This window comes from Geotrypetes seraphini, chromosome 6 (genome assembly GCF_902459505.1).
Source record: "Geotrypetes seraphini chromosome 6, aGeoSer1.1, whole genome shotgun sequence".
NCBI classification, from domain to species: Eukaryota; Metazoa; Chordata; class Amphibia; order Gymnophiona; family Dermophiidae; genus Geotrypetes; species Geotrypetes seraphini.
The window spans coordinates 234,305,549-234,320,897 of record NC_047089.1 but is presented as its reverse complement, the minus strand read 5'-3'; the positions used below and the strand labels follow the sequence as shown (position 1 = coordinate 234,320,897).

The 15,349-nt window shown below is 43.5% G+C and overlaps 1 protein-coding gene across 13 annotated transcripts in view; it reads right to left on the bottom strand.

Annotated features, from left to right (window-relative positions):
• Positions 1-15,349, bottom strand: part of DYRK1A (dual specificity tyrosine phosphorylation regulated kinase 1A) — a 684,276-nt gene that overhangs the window by 636,163 nt on the left and 32,764 nt on the right. Inside the window, exon 2 of one of the 13 annotated variants that reach the window (XM_033950290.1) lies at positions 5,127-5,201. The exons of 11 other annotated variants lie outside the window; for them this stretch is intronic. The gene's annotated coding sequence lies outside the window, so the exon portion shown is untranslated. The remainder of the gene's footprint in view (positions 1-5,126; positions 5,202-15,349) is intronic. One more of the 13 variants, XM_033950291.1, reaches the window with a different exon arrangement.

Genomic DNA, 15,349 nt, shown 5'->3' with positions numbered 1-15,349 from the left:
AACTGGATCCCATATCCGGAAAGTCAAAGGGAACAGTGAGCCCTGACTCCAACATGGCATCCGCCATTCGCTGCGCCCATTGCAAATAAGCTCTTGCCACATAGGAACTACAGACAGCAGCTTGCAAGGTAAGTGCCGCTACATCAAAGGAAAGTTTCAGCGTAGACTCCAGTTTCCTATCCTGGGAGTCCTTGAGCGCAACACCTCCCTCAACCGGCAAAGTAGTCTTCTTGGTAACTGCAGCCACCAAAGCGTCTACCTTTGGGAGCTTAAATTTCTCCAGCTTATCCTGTGCGACCAGATATAACTGTCGCATAGCCTTCACCACACGGAGACCGTCCTAGCTTCGTGGACCGGAAACGTCTTAGGCGGTTTCTTCGTGCCCACCATAAGAGGGTTAGCCGATGCAGAGGCCTGCGGATCCGCTGGAGATATATTCAAACCTTGCAATGCCTTAAAAATAAAGTGTGACAATTCCTCCTTATGGAAAAAACGGAGCACCGTGGGATCATCCACCTCCCTACCTAGTGCCTCCTCGAACTCAAAATTTGCGGTATCCCTATCAGCCAGAGATTCAGGAAGAGACAGGGATAAAGTGGAATCCAAAGGATCGTCCCCTCCATCCATAGGGGCCATTCTGCGATGTTTCGATTGCACCAGTACTGCAGATGTTATCGGTACAGTCAATGCCATCGGTGAGACAGTGCATCAAGGCTTTGGTGTCCTCAATGAGGCACACCTCTGAGGAGATACTAACTGAAGAGAAGGAGATCTTGATTGCTTGTGTCGGTGTTTGGCATGCATTGACTTACTCGATGCCTGAGAAGACACCAATGTATGAATGGAAGGTGAAGTATAAGAATGCTTCTTAGCATTTTTAGGAGGCAAAGTCAATGGTACAATCAGAGTTGACACCGAGTGGGGTGGTGTCAATGTTGATGCCAATGCATCCAGAGAATGATTTTTAGGTTGCAATGGTGAAGACATGATGTTGAAGGGGACCCAAAAATTTTTTCTTGCTGCAGAAGCCTGGCCTTCAAAGAACACTTTTGGACAGTAGAACAGCAGACACAAGATTCCACCCAATGGTCAGGACCAAGAAACTGAAGGCTCCAGCTGTGCAGGTCAGTGATGAAAATGGCCCTGTTGTACCGAGTACACTTCTTAAACCCGCTGGAAGGCTTGGACATCAATAGAAAAATAGCCGCAACAAGGTCAAAGGACTCAACTGTACCAAATAAAAAGTAAACTGGAGTCCAAATAAATGGTCGATAAAGTTGGACTGAGAGAGGGGAGAAACAAGATGGCAACGAGAACGGACGCCTGAGAGGGAGGCTCCCTCTCTTGTTCTTGGCCGACGTTGCTTTTCTTTAAACTAGCAGTTTCTCTTACCTTAGTATGGGTAAGAAAAAGGAGCCCTTCGCGGCAACCCTCCGGCGGCGACAGCGGCACCACGTCTGGTGCAGTTTACAATAGAGGAAGCCTTGGCCCGCTCGGGTGAATCTACGGGGGCTACTTCAGGGGCGAGCCCGAATTCGTCGGATGAACTCAGCCGGCAGTTTCGGGCAATGTTGAGCCCAGAACAGAGGCAGCCACCCCCACAACCCGGAAGCAATGCAATCTCGGGAGATCCTGAGGCACCATGGACCCGGGAGGAGTCTTTGATCCTCAGTGAAGGAGGGCTGGTAGCTCCAAGTTCATCTGGAGCCAAAGAAGAAGCAGCTGCTGCAGTACATCGACAGCTTACCCATACTGCAGAAGAGGAGAGAGGAGCTTCGGGAGGAAGTAAGATCATTTTTGGGGTGTTGGAGAAGCCTAAGGTAATAGATATGGAGGCTTTATGGCAGGCCATTTCAGTTATGGACGCTAACCTCAAAATGTCTTTTTCCACTTTAAACACTGACTATGGGACTATCCACTCTAAAGTGGAGCAACAGGGTTTGGCCCTTAAAGATTTAAGTAAGAAAATAGAAAAACAGGAGTCAAGAATTTGTGAAATGGAAACATTGGACTTGGAATTAATTAAAGAAAGAACATTTATTGCTAGAAAAATGGAAAGTTTCGAGAACCAATTAGGGAAAAATAACTTGAGACTCCTAAATTTTCCAAAATGTCCCTTAATTTCACCAATGGAGATGGCAAGTAAGTATTTTAAGGAAATTTTGCTTATTCCCATCGAAAGTTTGCCACCTATTGTTAGAGCTAATTACTTTCAAATTAAGAGACCTATGGAAGTTTCCACTCCTAATGAGATTCAAGGGACAAATAATGAAAATATGAACTTAACAACTTTTCTGGAAAACTCTTTGGCGGTCATAACGGAAAGGAAAACCCTGTTAATAACTCTTGCTTTGGAAAGTGATAGAGAATATATATTGCGTTTGTATTTTCGTCATATTAATGATCAGTTTTTAGGTTCTAATGTTCGAATATTTCCTGACATGTCTTTAAGATCCTAGAGGCGTAGGAAAGAATTCTTGGCATTAAGGCCAAGAGTCCTTGCCTTGGGGGCAAATTTTTTGTTGAAATTTCCTGTAAAATGTTTTGTGTCTTATCAGAACAAGAATTACTTATTTTTTGAACCTAAACAACTGGTAGGATTTATAGAATCCAAAGAGCAAGTAGTGCCTATGGCTGAGAATGGCTGTAGCACCGCAGATAATTGCCGCTTTCTAGGTTGGATAAGACTGTTCCTATTGTTAAATTTATTTTCTAAAAATCTCTCTTCAAAGTTTGTGGACTAAATATATTGGAAGTATAAGTGAATAATCAAAACACTGATTTAAGTGGAGTTGGTTTATAAGTTTTTTCTTTTTAATAACTTCTGTTAATCTGAAATACAAGTAATGTATTGCTTGTTTGTATTTGATAAAATTGAATAAATAAATAAATAATAGATAAAGTTGGACTGCGAAGAGGAGAGGCCTGAAGGCCTCAAAAATTCAGAAGCCCCCCCCAAAAATCAAAAAATTTGAAAGGAAAAGTTTTAGGAAATAAAATGAGGGAAATAAAAACTGAAAGTGACAGGAAGGCAGGTAAAAAAGGGTTAGAAAAATGTGCACTTGACATTACACCATAACAGAACTTCTTAGCTACGCAGAAAACTAAGAACCGATGGTCCTGCATGCCAACATTAAGCAGGAAAACACTCATGAATATGCATTACGATCTTAAGACTTATAAAGAAGTTAAAGTGACAGTACACTTTTGAACTGTCCAGACCTGGGCTCCATGGATGACGTCACCCATCTGTGAGAATATACTACCTGCTTGTCCTGAGAAACAGATATATATAGGCATAGATATACTGTACATGCATAATAATATGCGTACACATACACCTGAGAATTGAAAATTGTAACAGTCCAACAATTTCCCCTAATGTATCTGTTTAAACACTATGAAATGTTGGCAGACATTGGAAGTGGGCTGTATTTTTCCAGATACTATACAGCGAAGTTGGCTTGCTTGAATTTTACAAATATTTTCTAGCCAGGTTTGAAAATACTCAAAATTTTGAATATGAAATTATTTCCATGTTTAGAAGTACTTATCAGTGCGAGCAGTTATTTATACTTATGAAAGAAAATAAGTCTCCTATCAGATCCAGAATTACCAACATTAACCTTGGGTCAGTTTTAAAAGTAATCACTGCAAACAAGATTTTCCCCGAAATAGGAAAAATGGTAGCAGAGAAGAGATGTCAGGTATCAGGAAGAAAACATTAAGTTTATCATTGCTCTTGTTCTTTTTTATACTGTACTTTTAAAAATAAACCTAAGTTTCTATGAAAATTGATTTTTTTGTGGCCCACATAGACTTAAATTTTGTTTATTTGGCCCGTGTCAGCCTTTGAGTTTTTGATGTACTGCTACCACCAGGACAGTGGCATGATGGCTATAGGCAAAGAAGGGGCTGTCTGTCCATCCCTGAGAGAAGTGAAGCCCCATGGCATGCTTGTAACCTCAGAGAGAAGTTCTTTGATTGCCAATTCTGTCACTTGTTCTGCCCCTATTTAAATGCAAGCATGTTATGTTGTTTATACACACTGGTCAAATGTCACACTTGACATCTTCTGCGGATACAAAAAAGTGTTACAAATAAAGGGGTCCCTAACTCTGGACCTGGTTGAGATCATGCCCCAAAACTTTGGATATCTTCATTGGAGGTCCCTGAAAAAAATTCAGCAATTTCTGAGATGGTCGAGTGGGGAGTTATAGACCACTTGACAAGACATGACCCAAATGTATCTATCTATAACCCAGTTGTGCTGTTATATTTCTGTTATCTTGGTCTCCTTGAGCATACGTTCACTACTCCCACTGTCTCAAGTGCTTTATAAGCCTGATGGATAAACAGACCTCCCCCCATCTCCCTCCATCATGTACCTGGGAAAAAAATATTTTATTCTCACATTTTATAATCTTTACATTGAATCCTCTTTAAACCCCTGAAGATACTTTTTTTTTTTTTTTTTTAAATCCATAACGCATTGTAACAATTTTCACTAGCAAGCATGTGTGGCTAATGAATTCTCCAGCCTCTGCTGTTTTAGGATCTGGCTGAAGAACAGCCTTGTATCTGCAAAGGCAGTGGCTTTATAGCCCAACAGCATTTCAACTGTACATGTGTACTTTTTATTTTTAAGATTTGAATTAAACAATTGAAAACTATAGAATTACAAAGGATTTTATCTGTAAAGATCAGGATGTATACTTCAGATAATTCACTAATACTGATCTTTGTAGCTCATTCTGATAAGCTTTCACAGTTTTATGAAGTTAGATTCAAAAAATGAATACTCTCCGAGGCAAATGTAATCTTTACTTAATCTGCTTTACAGAGATGTCAGGATTCATTTAAGAGAATGCCCTGTATCAAGCTGCCCTGTAAATTTAATTGTTTTTGAAGCTCCCTGAAGGAAAATTCAGTATGTTTTTACTCTCTCACAAAGATCATGTCAAGACAGTTTGCAATACATAAAGCTTTAGAATGTTTAATACATTGTTTGAGAGAGAGTAAAACCAGTATTTTTTTTTTTAATCATCACCTTGCAGAGGCTTTGAACACTACTAAGCTTCCATCCGTTGAAAACCATTCTGGTACAGAATTAAAGTTTTACACACCAGCATATTGAAGGGTGTTCGAAGAGACATCCACTGGGGTCTGTGGCTCCAATCACTATCCAAGGAAGATTCCTACTGAGAGAATTTTCACTAAGTAATTATGAATGGAATGCACAACTATTCCAAGATATGAGTTCTGAGTGGTACTGTATAAAGAATTCCCTAAACACACTTGAACACTAGGATGTAGATTAAAGAACAAAAAATAAACTATTTTTCCCCCTAGACCAGTGTATCGCAAACTGTGTGCTGTAGCGAGATTCTGGGTGTGCTGCAAGATGTCGTCGAGAAGCATCAACTGTCTACAGGACATGCCTCTTGCCACGAGGCATGTTCTGTAGGCAGTCAACCAATGCCAGCACCTCTCCTCCTCATCTCTTGCAGCACCACCATCCCCCAATCCCCAGCTTAGGGCCCCGTCTGGAAGGCCTTCATGCATGCATGTGATGTCATCAAGCCGACATTCGTGCATTTCCAGATGCCCTCCAGCTGTGGCATAGGGTTTCGTATGCTGCAGCTTTCAGAAGTTTGAGATACACTGACCTTCTACCTTAGCTAAAAATATTTGCCCAAAACTTTGAACCTTTTATTTGAGCATCTAGAGGCAGCTCAATCATCTCAAAGTTGACATAAACAACAAAACTTAACAAAAATGCAAAAAAAAAAAAACCCCAAATGTGTTTCATGAATCAATTCTGTATCAATTATGCCACATATTAAGACAAATATTTTGTCACATACAGTCTACAATGCAGCAAGGCTGTAAAAAAGGCGGTTAAAAAGCAACCAAAATAGTGTAGTCCTGCCAATGTCAGTTTTTGCTATCTGGATAAACTTGTGGTGCTGCTCAATAATTTGCAAATAAAAACTGTGATTCATCTGTTGTCATGAAGCCACGGTATATACCCGAATATAAACTGATCTGAATATAAACCAAGGTAACCTTTTTCCCCATAAAAAGGTTAACTCGAATATAAACTTTAGGGGGGCTAATATTCTAGTGCAGTGCCTTGCCTTCCCTTGCCAGGCTCTGCACCCTATTCCCTCTTCTTCGCTAATCTGCCAGGCTCTGCACCCAGCCCCATTCCCTCCCTCCCTCCCAGGTTCTGTACCCTATCCCCCCTCCCTCTCGATGACTTGCAGGCCTCCATTGGGCCTGCCGTGACATATGGTGGTCCAGCGGAGGCCAGGACAGGAGGCATTCCTCCCAGTTCCTGTCCCAGCCAATTCAAAGAATTTTTACCTCCCTCCTGCCTCCCCCATGTACCTTTAGTATCCCTGGTGGTCCAGCAGTGAATCAAAGTAGGAGCGACCTTCTTTTGCTCTTGCCCGCTAACTAGCTAACTAGCTGCCATGAACTCGATGCAGCAGCGAAGAAAGGTCTCCCCTGCCGCGGTTCATCGCTAGACCGTCAGGGATACTAAAGGTACATGGGGGAGGAGGGAAGGAAGTAAAAATTATTAGAATCGGTTGGGATCCCTCCTGTCCTGGCCACCATTGGACCACCAGGTCTCATGACAGGTCCAGCAGAGGCCTGCAACAGGTTTGGGAAGAGGGTGGGGCGGGTCAGCGCTGATCCGAATATAAACAAAGACCCCCATTTTGGGGCGATTTTTTTGGTCCAAAAATCTCAGTTTATATTCAAGTACTGTATAAACGGTACATTCTCATCACTAGAGCTATTTCTTGATGATATCTGATTGGTCTACTTTAAAATTGATGCTTAATACTGTAGAGAAATGGGTTACAACCATAAGCTGAAGATAAATATAGACAAAACTAAGTTTCTTTGGCTAGGACCACAGGTTCAGGCTAGATCAAATGTTTTATCACACATTGGTCAAAGTAATTAAACTATTGATATGCAAGCTAGAGTTTTGGGCTTTCATAAAAACATAAAAACATGATGGCAGACAAATGTCAAATGGCCCATCTAGTCTGCCCATTCGCAGTAACCATTATCTCTTGAATTCAGACAGTCTCTGTCTCCACCACCTCTTCTGGGAGACTGTTCCATGCATCTACCACCCTTTTCTGTAAAAAAGGATTTCCTTAGATTACTCCGGAGCCTATCACCTCTTAACTTCATCCTATGCCCTTCTCATTAGATCATTTATTGAGCTTGAAGCATCAAGTTAATCTGGTTAGTAAAAAAATCATTTTTTCTTTTAAGGAAATTACAGGTAGGTCAGAAATATTTTGATAAGTCTGTTTTTGAACTTGTAGTTCAATCGTTATTCTTTGCCAGATAGACTACTTTAATATTGTTTAGGATGTGCTAAAGAATTGTTGAAAAGATTACTAACTGTGCAGAATATTGTAGTAAGGTTAATTTTTCTCATCTCTAAATATGATAGAATTATACCATATTTCATTAAATTACATTGGTTGCCAATAAATGCAAGTATTTATTTTAAGCTTTGTATTATGATTTTTAATATTCTTTTTTTTTTTTAATTATTTTCAACTTAAATTTCAAGTATTACACTTGTACAGAAAGCAAGAATAGAATAGATATCAAATACAATAGTAATATAATTCCTAAGTTAACAAATATACTATTTATGCTCAAGTCCACAAATTAAGATCCAAGAATTAAAGAAGCTTGGCGAAATTATATAGAAAAACAGTAATAATAACAAGAAACTGAGAGCTATAGCATTGAGATGGGGTCACAATATCCAAATTATAGGGCTCAAGGATTGTTAACATTCAGACAAGACATAGCCACGAAGTTGGTCAGTTGTGATGGTTCAAAAAACACATATTTAAAAGTACGGTAATATACAATACACTTACACCGGTGTCTCAAATAAAAAGTTGCCCCCAGAGATAAAACCCCAGGTTTCAAAAGAAAAAATTGCGTCTCCCGTGCCAAATCTGGGAACATTTGTATTTTATATCCAAGAAAGCTTTTTTGTCTATTTTTAAAGTAAAGTTTTAACAACCATGTTTTATCAATTGGCAAAGCTAAAGTAATAATCATAGTGGCTGGTGATGCTAAATCCTTCTCAGATGTTTCTAAAATCTGTGAAATGTTTAAGGGTTCTTGATCTGAAGATTTTACTTTTGGTTGTTGATTTTGTTCTTTATCAGGCAAATAATAAACCCTTGAAAATGGTGGTAATGAATCCTCGGGTATCTCTAAATTCTCCATTAGATATCTCTTAAGCATATCTCTAGGTGTTACTAACTCGAGTCTTGGAAAGTTAATTAACCTTAAATTATTGCTATGTGAGTTGTTCTCAAGCATTTCAATCTTCTTCCTTAGGTTAATATTGTCTTTAACTAAGGTCTCTTGAATTTGTTTCGATGATTCAATTTCTTTTTCTATTTTTTGAATAGATGAGTTAGAAGTATTCGTTTCTTCTCTTAAGTTCTTCAGTTCCTTATCGTGTTCCTTAATTTTCCCTTCAATTTGTTGAAATGTGGGAGTAATATTTTTTTACAAAACCAGCCATTAAGTCCCAAATAGAGTCTAAAGTCACTTCTGCAGATTTAATCAGTACAATTGGAGTTTGTGTAAGTCCTGTTTTAGAAATCCTGGTTTATATTTGAGTATATATACATGGTATATATGAATAAACAAACAAACAATAGGGTGGCGCTTATTTTTGGAAGTTTGTAAAAACGACCACCTTACCCTATAATTTTGTTTGTATATATGAAGAAAGATTTTAGGCAAAACATCAGTTTAATTGGGGAAGATATACTGGTGGCTCAACAACATTGAAATTCTGAAGGCATCAAATAATTCTGCAATCTGCATAAGGTGAACCAAATGAGACTAAGCATTTTGTAAACTATAGTGAAACAATAAATTCAACATGTAGCTCCATCACATGTCACCCAATATGCTTATATCATCGTTCATCAGCTGCTGCAATAACACAGGTTAAAAAAAATTTTGTTAGTAAGCAAGAATCCCAGTGAGAGATCCACAAAAGTGCCGACGGGCTACTGGGCTAGCTAGACGGGTCATTGGTCTAAGCCAGGGGTCTCAAAGTCCCTCCTTGAGGGCTGCAATCCAGTCGGGTTTTCAGAATTTCCCCAAAGAATATGCATGAGATCTATGTGCATGCTCTGCTTTCAATGCATATTCATTGGGGAAATCCTGAAAACCCGACTGGATTGCGGCCCTCAAGGAGGGACTTTGAGATCCCTGGTCTAACCCAATTAAGGCTATTCTTATGTGCCTAAGAACAACAAAAGATAGGTTTGTCTTCAAGTTTTATGATCTCTCACAGTGCTCATGCCAACTTGCTCAGAATGATAATTGCTGAAGACGAGGAGTTCTTGCTGGCTCAATGTGAAAAAAGAAGAGTATCAGTGGCTGATATTGATGCACCATTAACTGCAAGAGAGAAGTAGTTAGAAGAAAGATAAGAGCAGAATCTTGCATGATGTCATTGAATGGAAGATTGTAAAAAGAATCGAACATTACGTTACATTCCATTCCATTCTGACTTTTATTCCGCCAAAGCCCTTATGAGTTCATAGCGGATAACAATATATTTTTATTACTGGGAACAAACCCAGTTAGACATAATGCAATGACAAATATTTCAAAATAAACTTTTTTTTAAACAAGAATATCTTTAAAAGTTTTCTAAAAACAGTATATTGACCTACTGATCTTATTAAAATAGGGAGATCATTCCAATTTAAAGAAGCTTGATAAAAGAAGGATGCCTTCCATTTAACAAATGATCTAATTGTCTTTGATGAGGGAATTTGAAGATAGAATTGTTTCTGTGCAGTATGTCCTGGTCTTCCGGCTAGTAATGAAATCAGTTCCACTAATAATATGGCACCTGGCCATATAGAATATTAAAAATCGGATCCAAGATGGCGATCTGAGAGCAGGACGCGCTGAGCTGCGTGTCCCAGGATCGCATTCGCTGGAACTTTTCTAGCGGTTTTCACTTACCGCGATGCCGAAGAGACGGGGCCGGAGTGCCGCTTCTGCCTCGCGGCGTCCTGGAGCCCCGGGTCTCGGGAACATACACGAACTCCTGCGGCGCATGCAGGAGGTCATAGCGACGTCGGATGGCGGCCCGCAGAGGACACAGGGAGGCGAACCCGTTGTGGATGCTCCTGGGCCCGATACTACACTGAGCCCCGACGTTAGGGCACCGCCCCCGCAGCCCCAGACGACCAGCTCTCCCAGGGGCGGGGAAACCCCGGATTCACTGGCTTTCTCCTCTCCAGAGGCAAGGAAGGATTCACTGGAGAGCTCGGAGGTTGGGGCCCACCTTTCCAGGGCCCCAATGGAGATGTCTGGGGAAACACCATCTCAATATGAGGGGGAAGGACAGAAGACACCCCTCGAAGGACTTCAGGACGGTGAGCAATTTACACTTACACAAACTCCAATTGTACTGATTAAATCTGCAGAAGTGACTTTAGACTTTGGGACTTAATGGCTGGTTTTGTAAAAAATATTACTCCCACATTTCAACAAATTGAAGGGAAAATTAAGGAACACGATAAGGAACTGAAGAACTTAAGAGAAGAAACGAATACTTCTAACTCATGTATTCAAAAAATAGAAAAAGAAATTGAATCATCGAAACAAATTCAAGAGACCTTAGTTAAAGACAATATTAACCTAAGGAAGAAGATTGAAATGCTTGAGAACAACTCACGTAGCAATAATTTAAGGTTAATTAACTTTCCAAGACTCGAGTTAGTAACACCTAGAGATATGCTTAAGAGATATCTAATGGAGAATTTAGAGATACCCGAGGATTCATTACCACCATTTTCAAGGGTTTATTATTTGCCTGATAAAGAACAAAATCAACAACCAAAAGTAAAATCTTCAGATCAAGAACCCTTAAACATTTCACAGATTTTAGAAACATCTGAGAAGGATTTAGCATCACCAGCCACTATGATTATTACTTTAGCTTTGCCAATTGATAAAACATGGTTGTTAAAACTTTACTTTAAAAATAGACAAAAAAGCTTTCTTGGATATAAAATACAAATGTTCCCAGATTTTGGCACTTGGGTGGCTTTCTTACTGGCTCCTGTGAAATATTCTGTACTCTGCTCCTGACTCTCTCTCCTGCCTCCCACTCTGACAGGGGAGGGAGGGAGGGAAGGAAGGAAGAGTGCTGGGTGCAGTGACTGACAGGGGAGGGCGGGAGGGAAGGAAGGGTATTGGGTCCAGTGCCTGACAGGGAAAGTAGGTGAAGGAAGGAAGGGTGCAGTGCCTGATAGGGGAAGGAAGGAAGGAAGGGTGCTGGGTGCAGCGCCTGACAGGGGAGGGAGGGAGGGAAGGGTGCTGGGTGCAGTGCCTGACAGGGGAGGGAAGGAAGTAAGGGTGCTGGGTGCAGTGCCTGACAGGGGAGGGAAGGAAGTAAGGGTGCTGGGTGCAGTGCCTGACAGGGGAGGGAAGGAAGTAAGGTGGATGCAGTGCCTGACAGGGGAGGGAAAGAAGTAAGGGTGCTGGATGCAGTGCCTGACAGGGGAGGGAGGGAAGGAAGTAAGGGTGCTGGGTGCAGTGCCTGACAGGGGAGGGAAGGAAGTAAGGGTGCTGGATGCAGTGCCTGACAGGGGAGGGAAGGTAGTAAGGGTGCTGGGTGCAGTGCCTGACAGGGGAGGGAAGGAAGGAAGGGTGCTGGATGCAGTGTCTGACAGGGGAAGGAAGGAAGGAAGGAAGGAAGGAAGGAAGGAAGGGTGCTGGGTGCAGTGCCTGACAGGGGAGGGAGGGAGGGAAGGGTGCTGGGTGCAGTGCCTGACAGGGGAGGGAAGGAAGTAAGGGTGCTGGGTGCAGTGCCTGACAGGGGAGGGAGGGAGGGAAGGGTGCTGTGTGCAGTGCCTGACAGGGGAGGGAAGGAAGTAAGGATGCTGGGTGCAGTGCCTGACAGGGGAGGGAAGGAAGTAAGGGTGCTGGTGCAGTGCCTGACAGGGGAGGGAAGGAAGTAAGGGTGCTGAATGCAGTGCCTGACAGGGGAGGGAAGGAAGTAAGGGTGCTAAATGCAGTGCCTGACAGGGGAGGGAAGGAAGTAAGGGTGCTGGATGCAGTGCCTGACAGGGGAGGGAAGGAAGTAAGGGTGCTGGATGCAGTGCCTGACAGGGGAGGGAAGGAAGTAAGGGTGCTGGATGCAGTGCCTGACAGGGGAGAGAGGGAAGGAGGGCATGAAGGAAGAGTGCTGGGTGCAGTGCCTGACAAGGGAGGGATGGAAGGAAGGAAGGAAGGGTACTGCGTGCAGTACCTGACAGGAGAGGGAAGGAAGGGTGCTGGGTGAAGTGCCTGACAGGGGAGGGAGGGAAGAAAGGAAGGGTGCTGGGTGCAGTGCCTGACAGGGGAAGGAGGGAGGGAAGAAAGGAAGGGTGCTGGGTGCAGTGCCTGATAGGGGAAAGAGGGAGGGAAGAAAGGAAGGGTGCTGGGTGCAGTGCCTGACAGGGGAAGGAGGGAAGGAAGGATGCTGGGTGCAGTGCCTGACAGGAAAGGGAGGGAAGGAAGGAAGGGTGCTGGGTGCAGTGCCTGACAGGGGAGGGAGGGAAGAAAGGAAGGGTGCTGGGTGCAGTGCCTGACAGGGGAAGGAGGGAGGGAAGAAAGGAAGGGTGCTGGGTGCAGTGCCTGATAGGGGAAAGAGGGAGGGAAGAAAGGAAGGGTGCTGGGTGCAGTGCCTGATAGGGGAAAGAGGGAGGGAAGAAAGGAAGGGTGCTGGGTGCAGTGCCTGACAGGGGAAGGAGGGAAGGAAGGATGCTGGGTGCAGTGCCTGACAGGAAAGGGAGGGAAGGAAGGAAGGGTGCTGGGTGCAGTGCCTGACAGGGGAGGGAGGGAGGGAGGGAAGGAAGGGTGCTGGGTGCAGTGCCTGACAGCAGAGGGAGGGAAGGAAGGGTACTGGGTGCAGTGCCTGACAGGGGAGGGAGGGAAGGAAGGATGCTGGGTGCAACTTCCGGTTGTGTCAAAAGAAGCTTCCGCCCACACACACACGCAACTGCACACTCTGGCGGCTTTCAACAAGCTACTCAAACCTTAAAATGTGCCGCGAAGGTAAGAGGGAGGGAGGGAGATGCACGGACCGCGCGAGGGGTGCCGAAGGGCAGTGAGACGGCAAGAGGGAAAGGTGGATGCTATGGAGACGGAACGGTGAAGGGGACGGTGGTAACACCCACCGTGTCATTCTCTAGTGTGTGTTAAATACTGTGTATGTTTTTGCTGTAAACCGCTCTGCAAAAAGCGGGTTACTGTATATACTCAAATATATGTAAATCCGAATATAAGTCGAGACCCCCTTTCCCCACCAAAAAACGGAGGCAGGGATGGGGCAGTGAAGGGGCGGGGCGGTGCAGGGGATGGCGGAGTATGGGGCGTGAAGGGTACGGTGGTCCAGTGACGGGGACAGATTTTTTTTTCCCCGTGTCATTCTCTAACACACACCATACATGGTTAAAACACCAATAAATCAGCAACCAGCACTTGTGCCATAATAAACTCAAATCTCCAAATTTCATTTTACACAAGTGTGTTTTCAATAACATCTTAAAAGGTGCATGAATATCCCTGTTGTTGTATATACATAGATACTCTATTTCATTCCTGGGGACCCATACAAGAAAACATGCTTATTGTTGACACCTTCAATCTCAAGCACCTAACAGGCAGTACAGTACTCCCCCGAAATTCGAGGGGGGCTCCATTCCAGGAACCCCCGCAAATTTTGAAAAACAGCGAATATGGTTTTTCGCCTGTCAGAAAGCAGGAGAGGGCAGCGGGGGTACCGGCAGATGCAGAAAATCACACACAGTATGCTCTGATCACCTATGTTACTAAAGTCAGGCTACAGCAATCACGAGCTGCTTCGACACGCCAGATAGCATGTCAAAGCAGCTCCTGATTGCTGTAACCATGACTTTAGTATAAGGAAGTGGTGGTCAGAAAATACCGCAAATTACTGAGTCCGCGATACTGCGGGGGTTTACTGTATTTGCAAATCTGCAAGACAGACAGAATACAGCTTCGGTAATGGGATATAAGGCAGAATAGTCCCCAGCAAACTTTATGGTGCTAGGCCATGCATACACAAATAAACCATCACTAGCAGTCTATAGCAGTGTTCTTCAACCGCCGGTCTGTGGACCGGTGCCGGTGCGCAGAAATTTTCTGCCTGTCCACTGGGCCGGCACCTCCATCGGGCCCAAGACAGTGTTCTGCAGCCGCTGGTCCACAGTGCGATCAACGCAGCGTCTTCGTGGAAAAAGGAAAAATTATGTTCTTACCTGTTAATTTTCTTTCCTTTAGATGCAGATGAATCCATAGACCAATGGGATAGCACACATCTACCAGGTGGCGGAGATAGAGAAACTGATTGACAGGTGGTCTTATTGGCTGGCACGCCTCCTGCATCTCCAGTATTGCTCCATGTCCAAGCATTCTTAACCATCCATATGCTCAGCATTTAAAAAACTTCTTTCCCCTAACAAATTTCAAAAGGTAACAATCCTGAATACAACTATCAAGAACAGACTGCGAAAGTTGAAAAAGAAAAAAACGACAGTCAATATACAGAAAGGGTGGGGCTTTGGATTCATCTGCTGCGTCTAAAGAAAGGAAAATTAACAGGTAAGAACATAATTTTTCCTTCCTTAGCAACAGCAGCAGATGAATCCAGAGACCAATGCGATGTAGCAAAGTGAGTGGGAAGAAAACGCCACCTCTGCAACAACCGAAGCGCCAAACGCAGCCTCCGCATGTGCCCCCAAATCCAACCGGTAAGGCTGAGATAAAGTATTCTTGGAAGACCAATTAGCCACGTGACAAAACTCCTCCAAGGAGAAAACCTCTGAACCAAGGCCAAGCAGCGGCCATTGCTCTGGCTGAATGGTCAGGAAGTGCTTCCGCCAACCGCCAACCGCCTCCCTGCCATCAAGTAAGCGCAAAGAATGGCTTCTAGGACCCATCCATCAATGGAGACTATGGACGCTGCCATATGTGTGTCGCGTCCCTCGAAGAATACAAAGAGGTGAAGAAAAGCTTGCCTCCCCAGTCCTCCTCCCAGGAAGAAGAAAGGAAAAGTGAGAGCAGCAGAAAAGAAAGGATGACACCACAGAGAAAGAAATAGTGGTACAGTCCGAACCGACACGCCAGAATTTGTAAGGCAGAAAGAAGAAGCCCCGCCTTACCCAGCCTGCAACGCAGAAAACCGCCGAGCTGAAGCCATGGCCACAAGAAACACCGTGTTTAAGGTCACAGCCGTTATAGA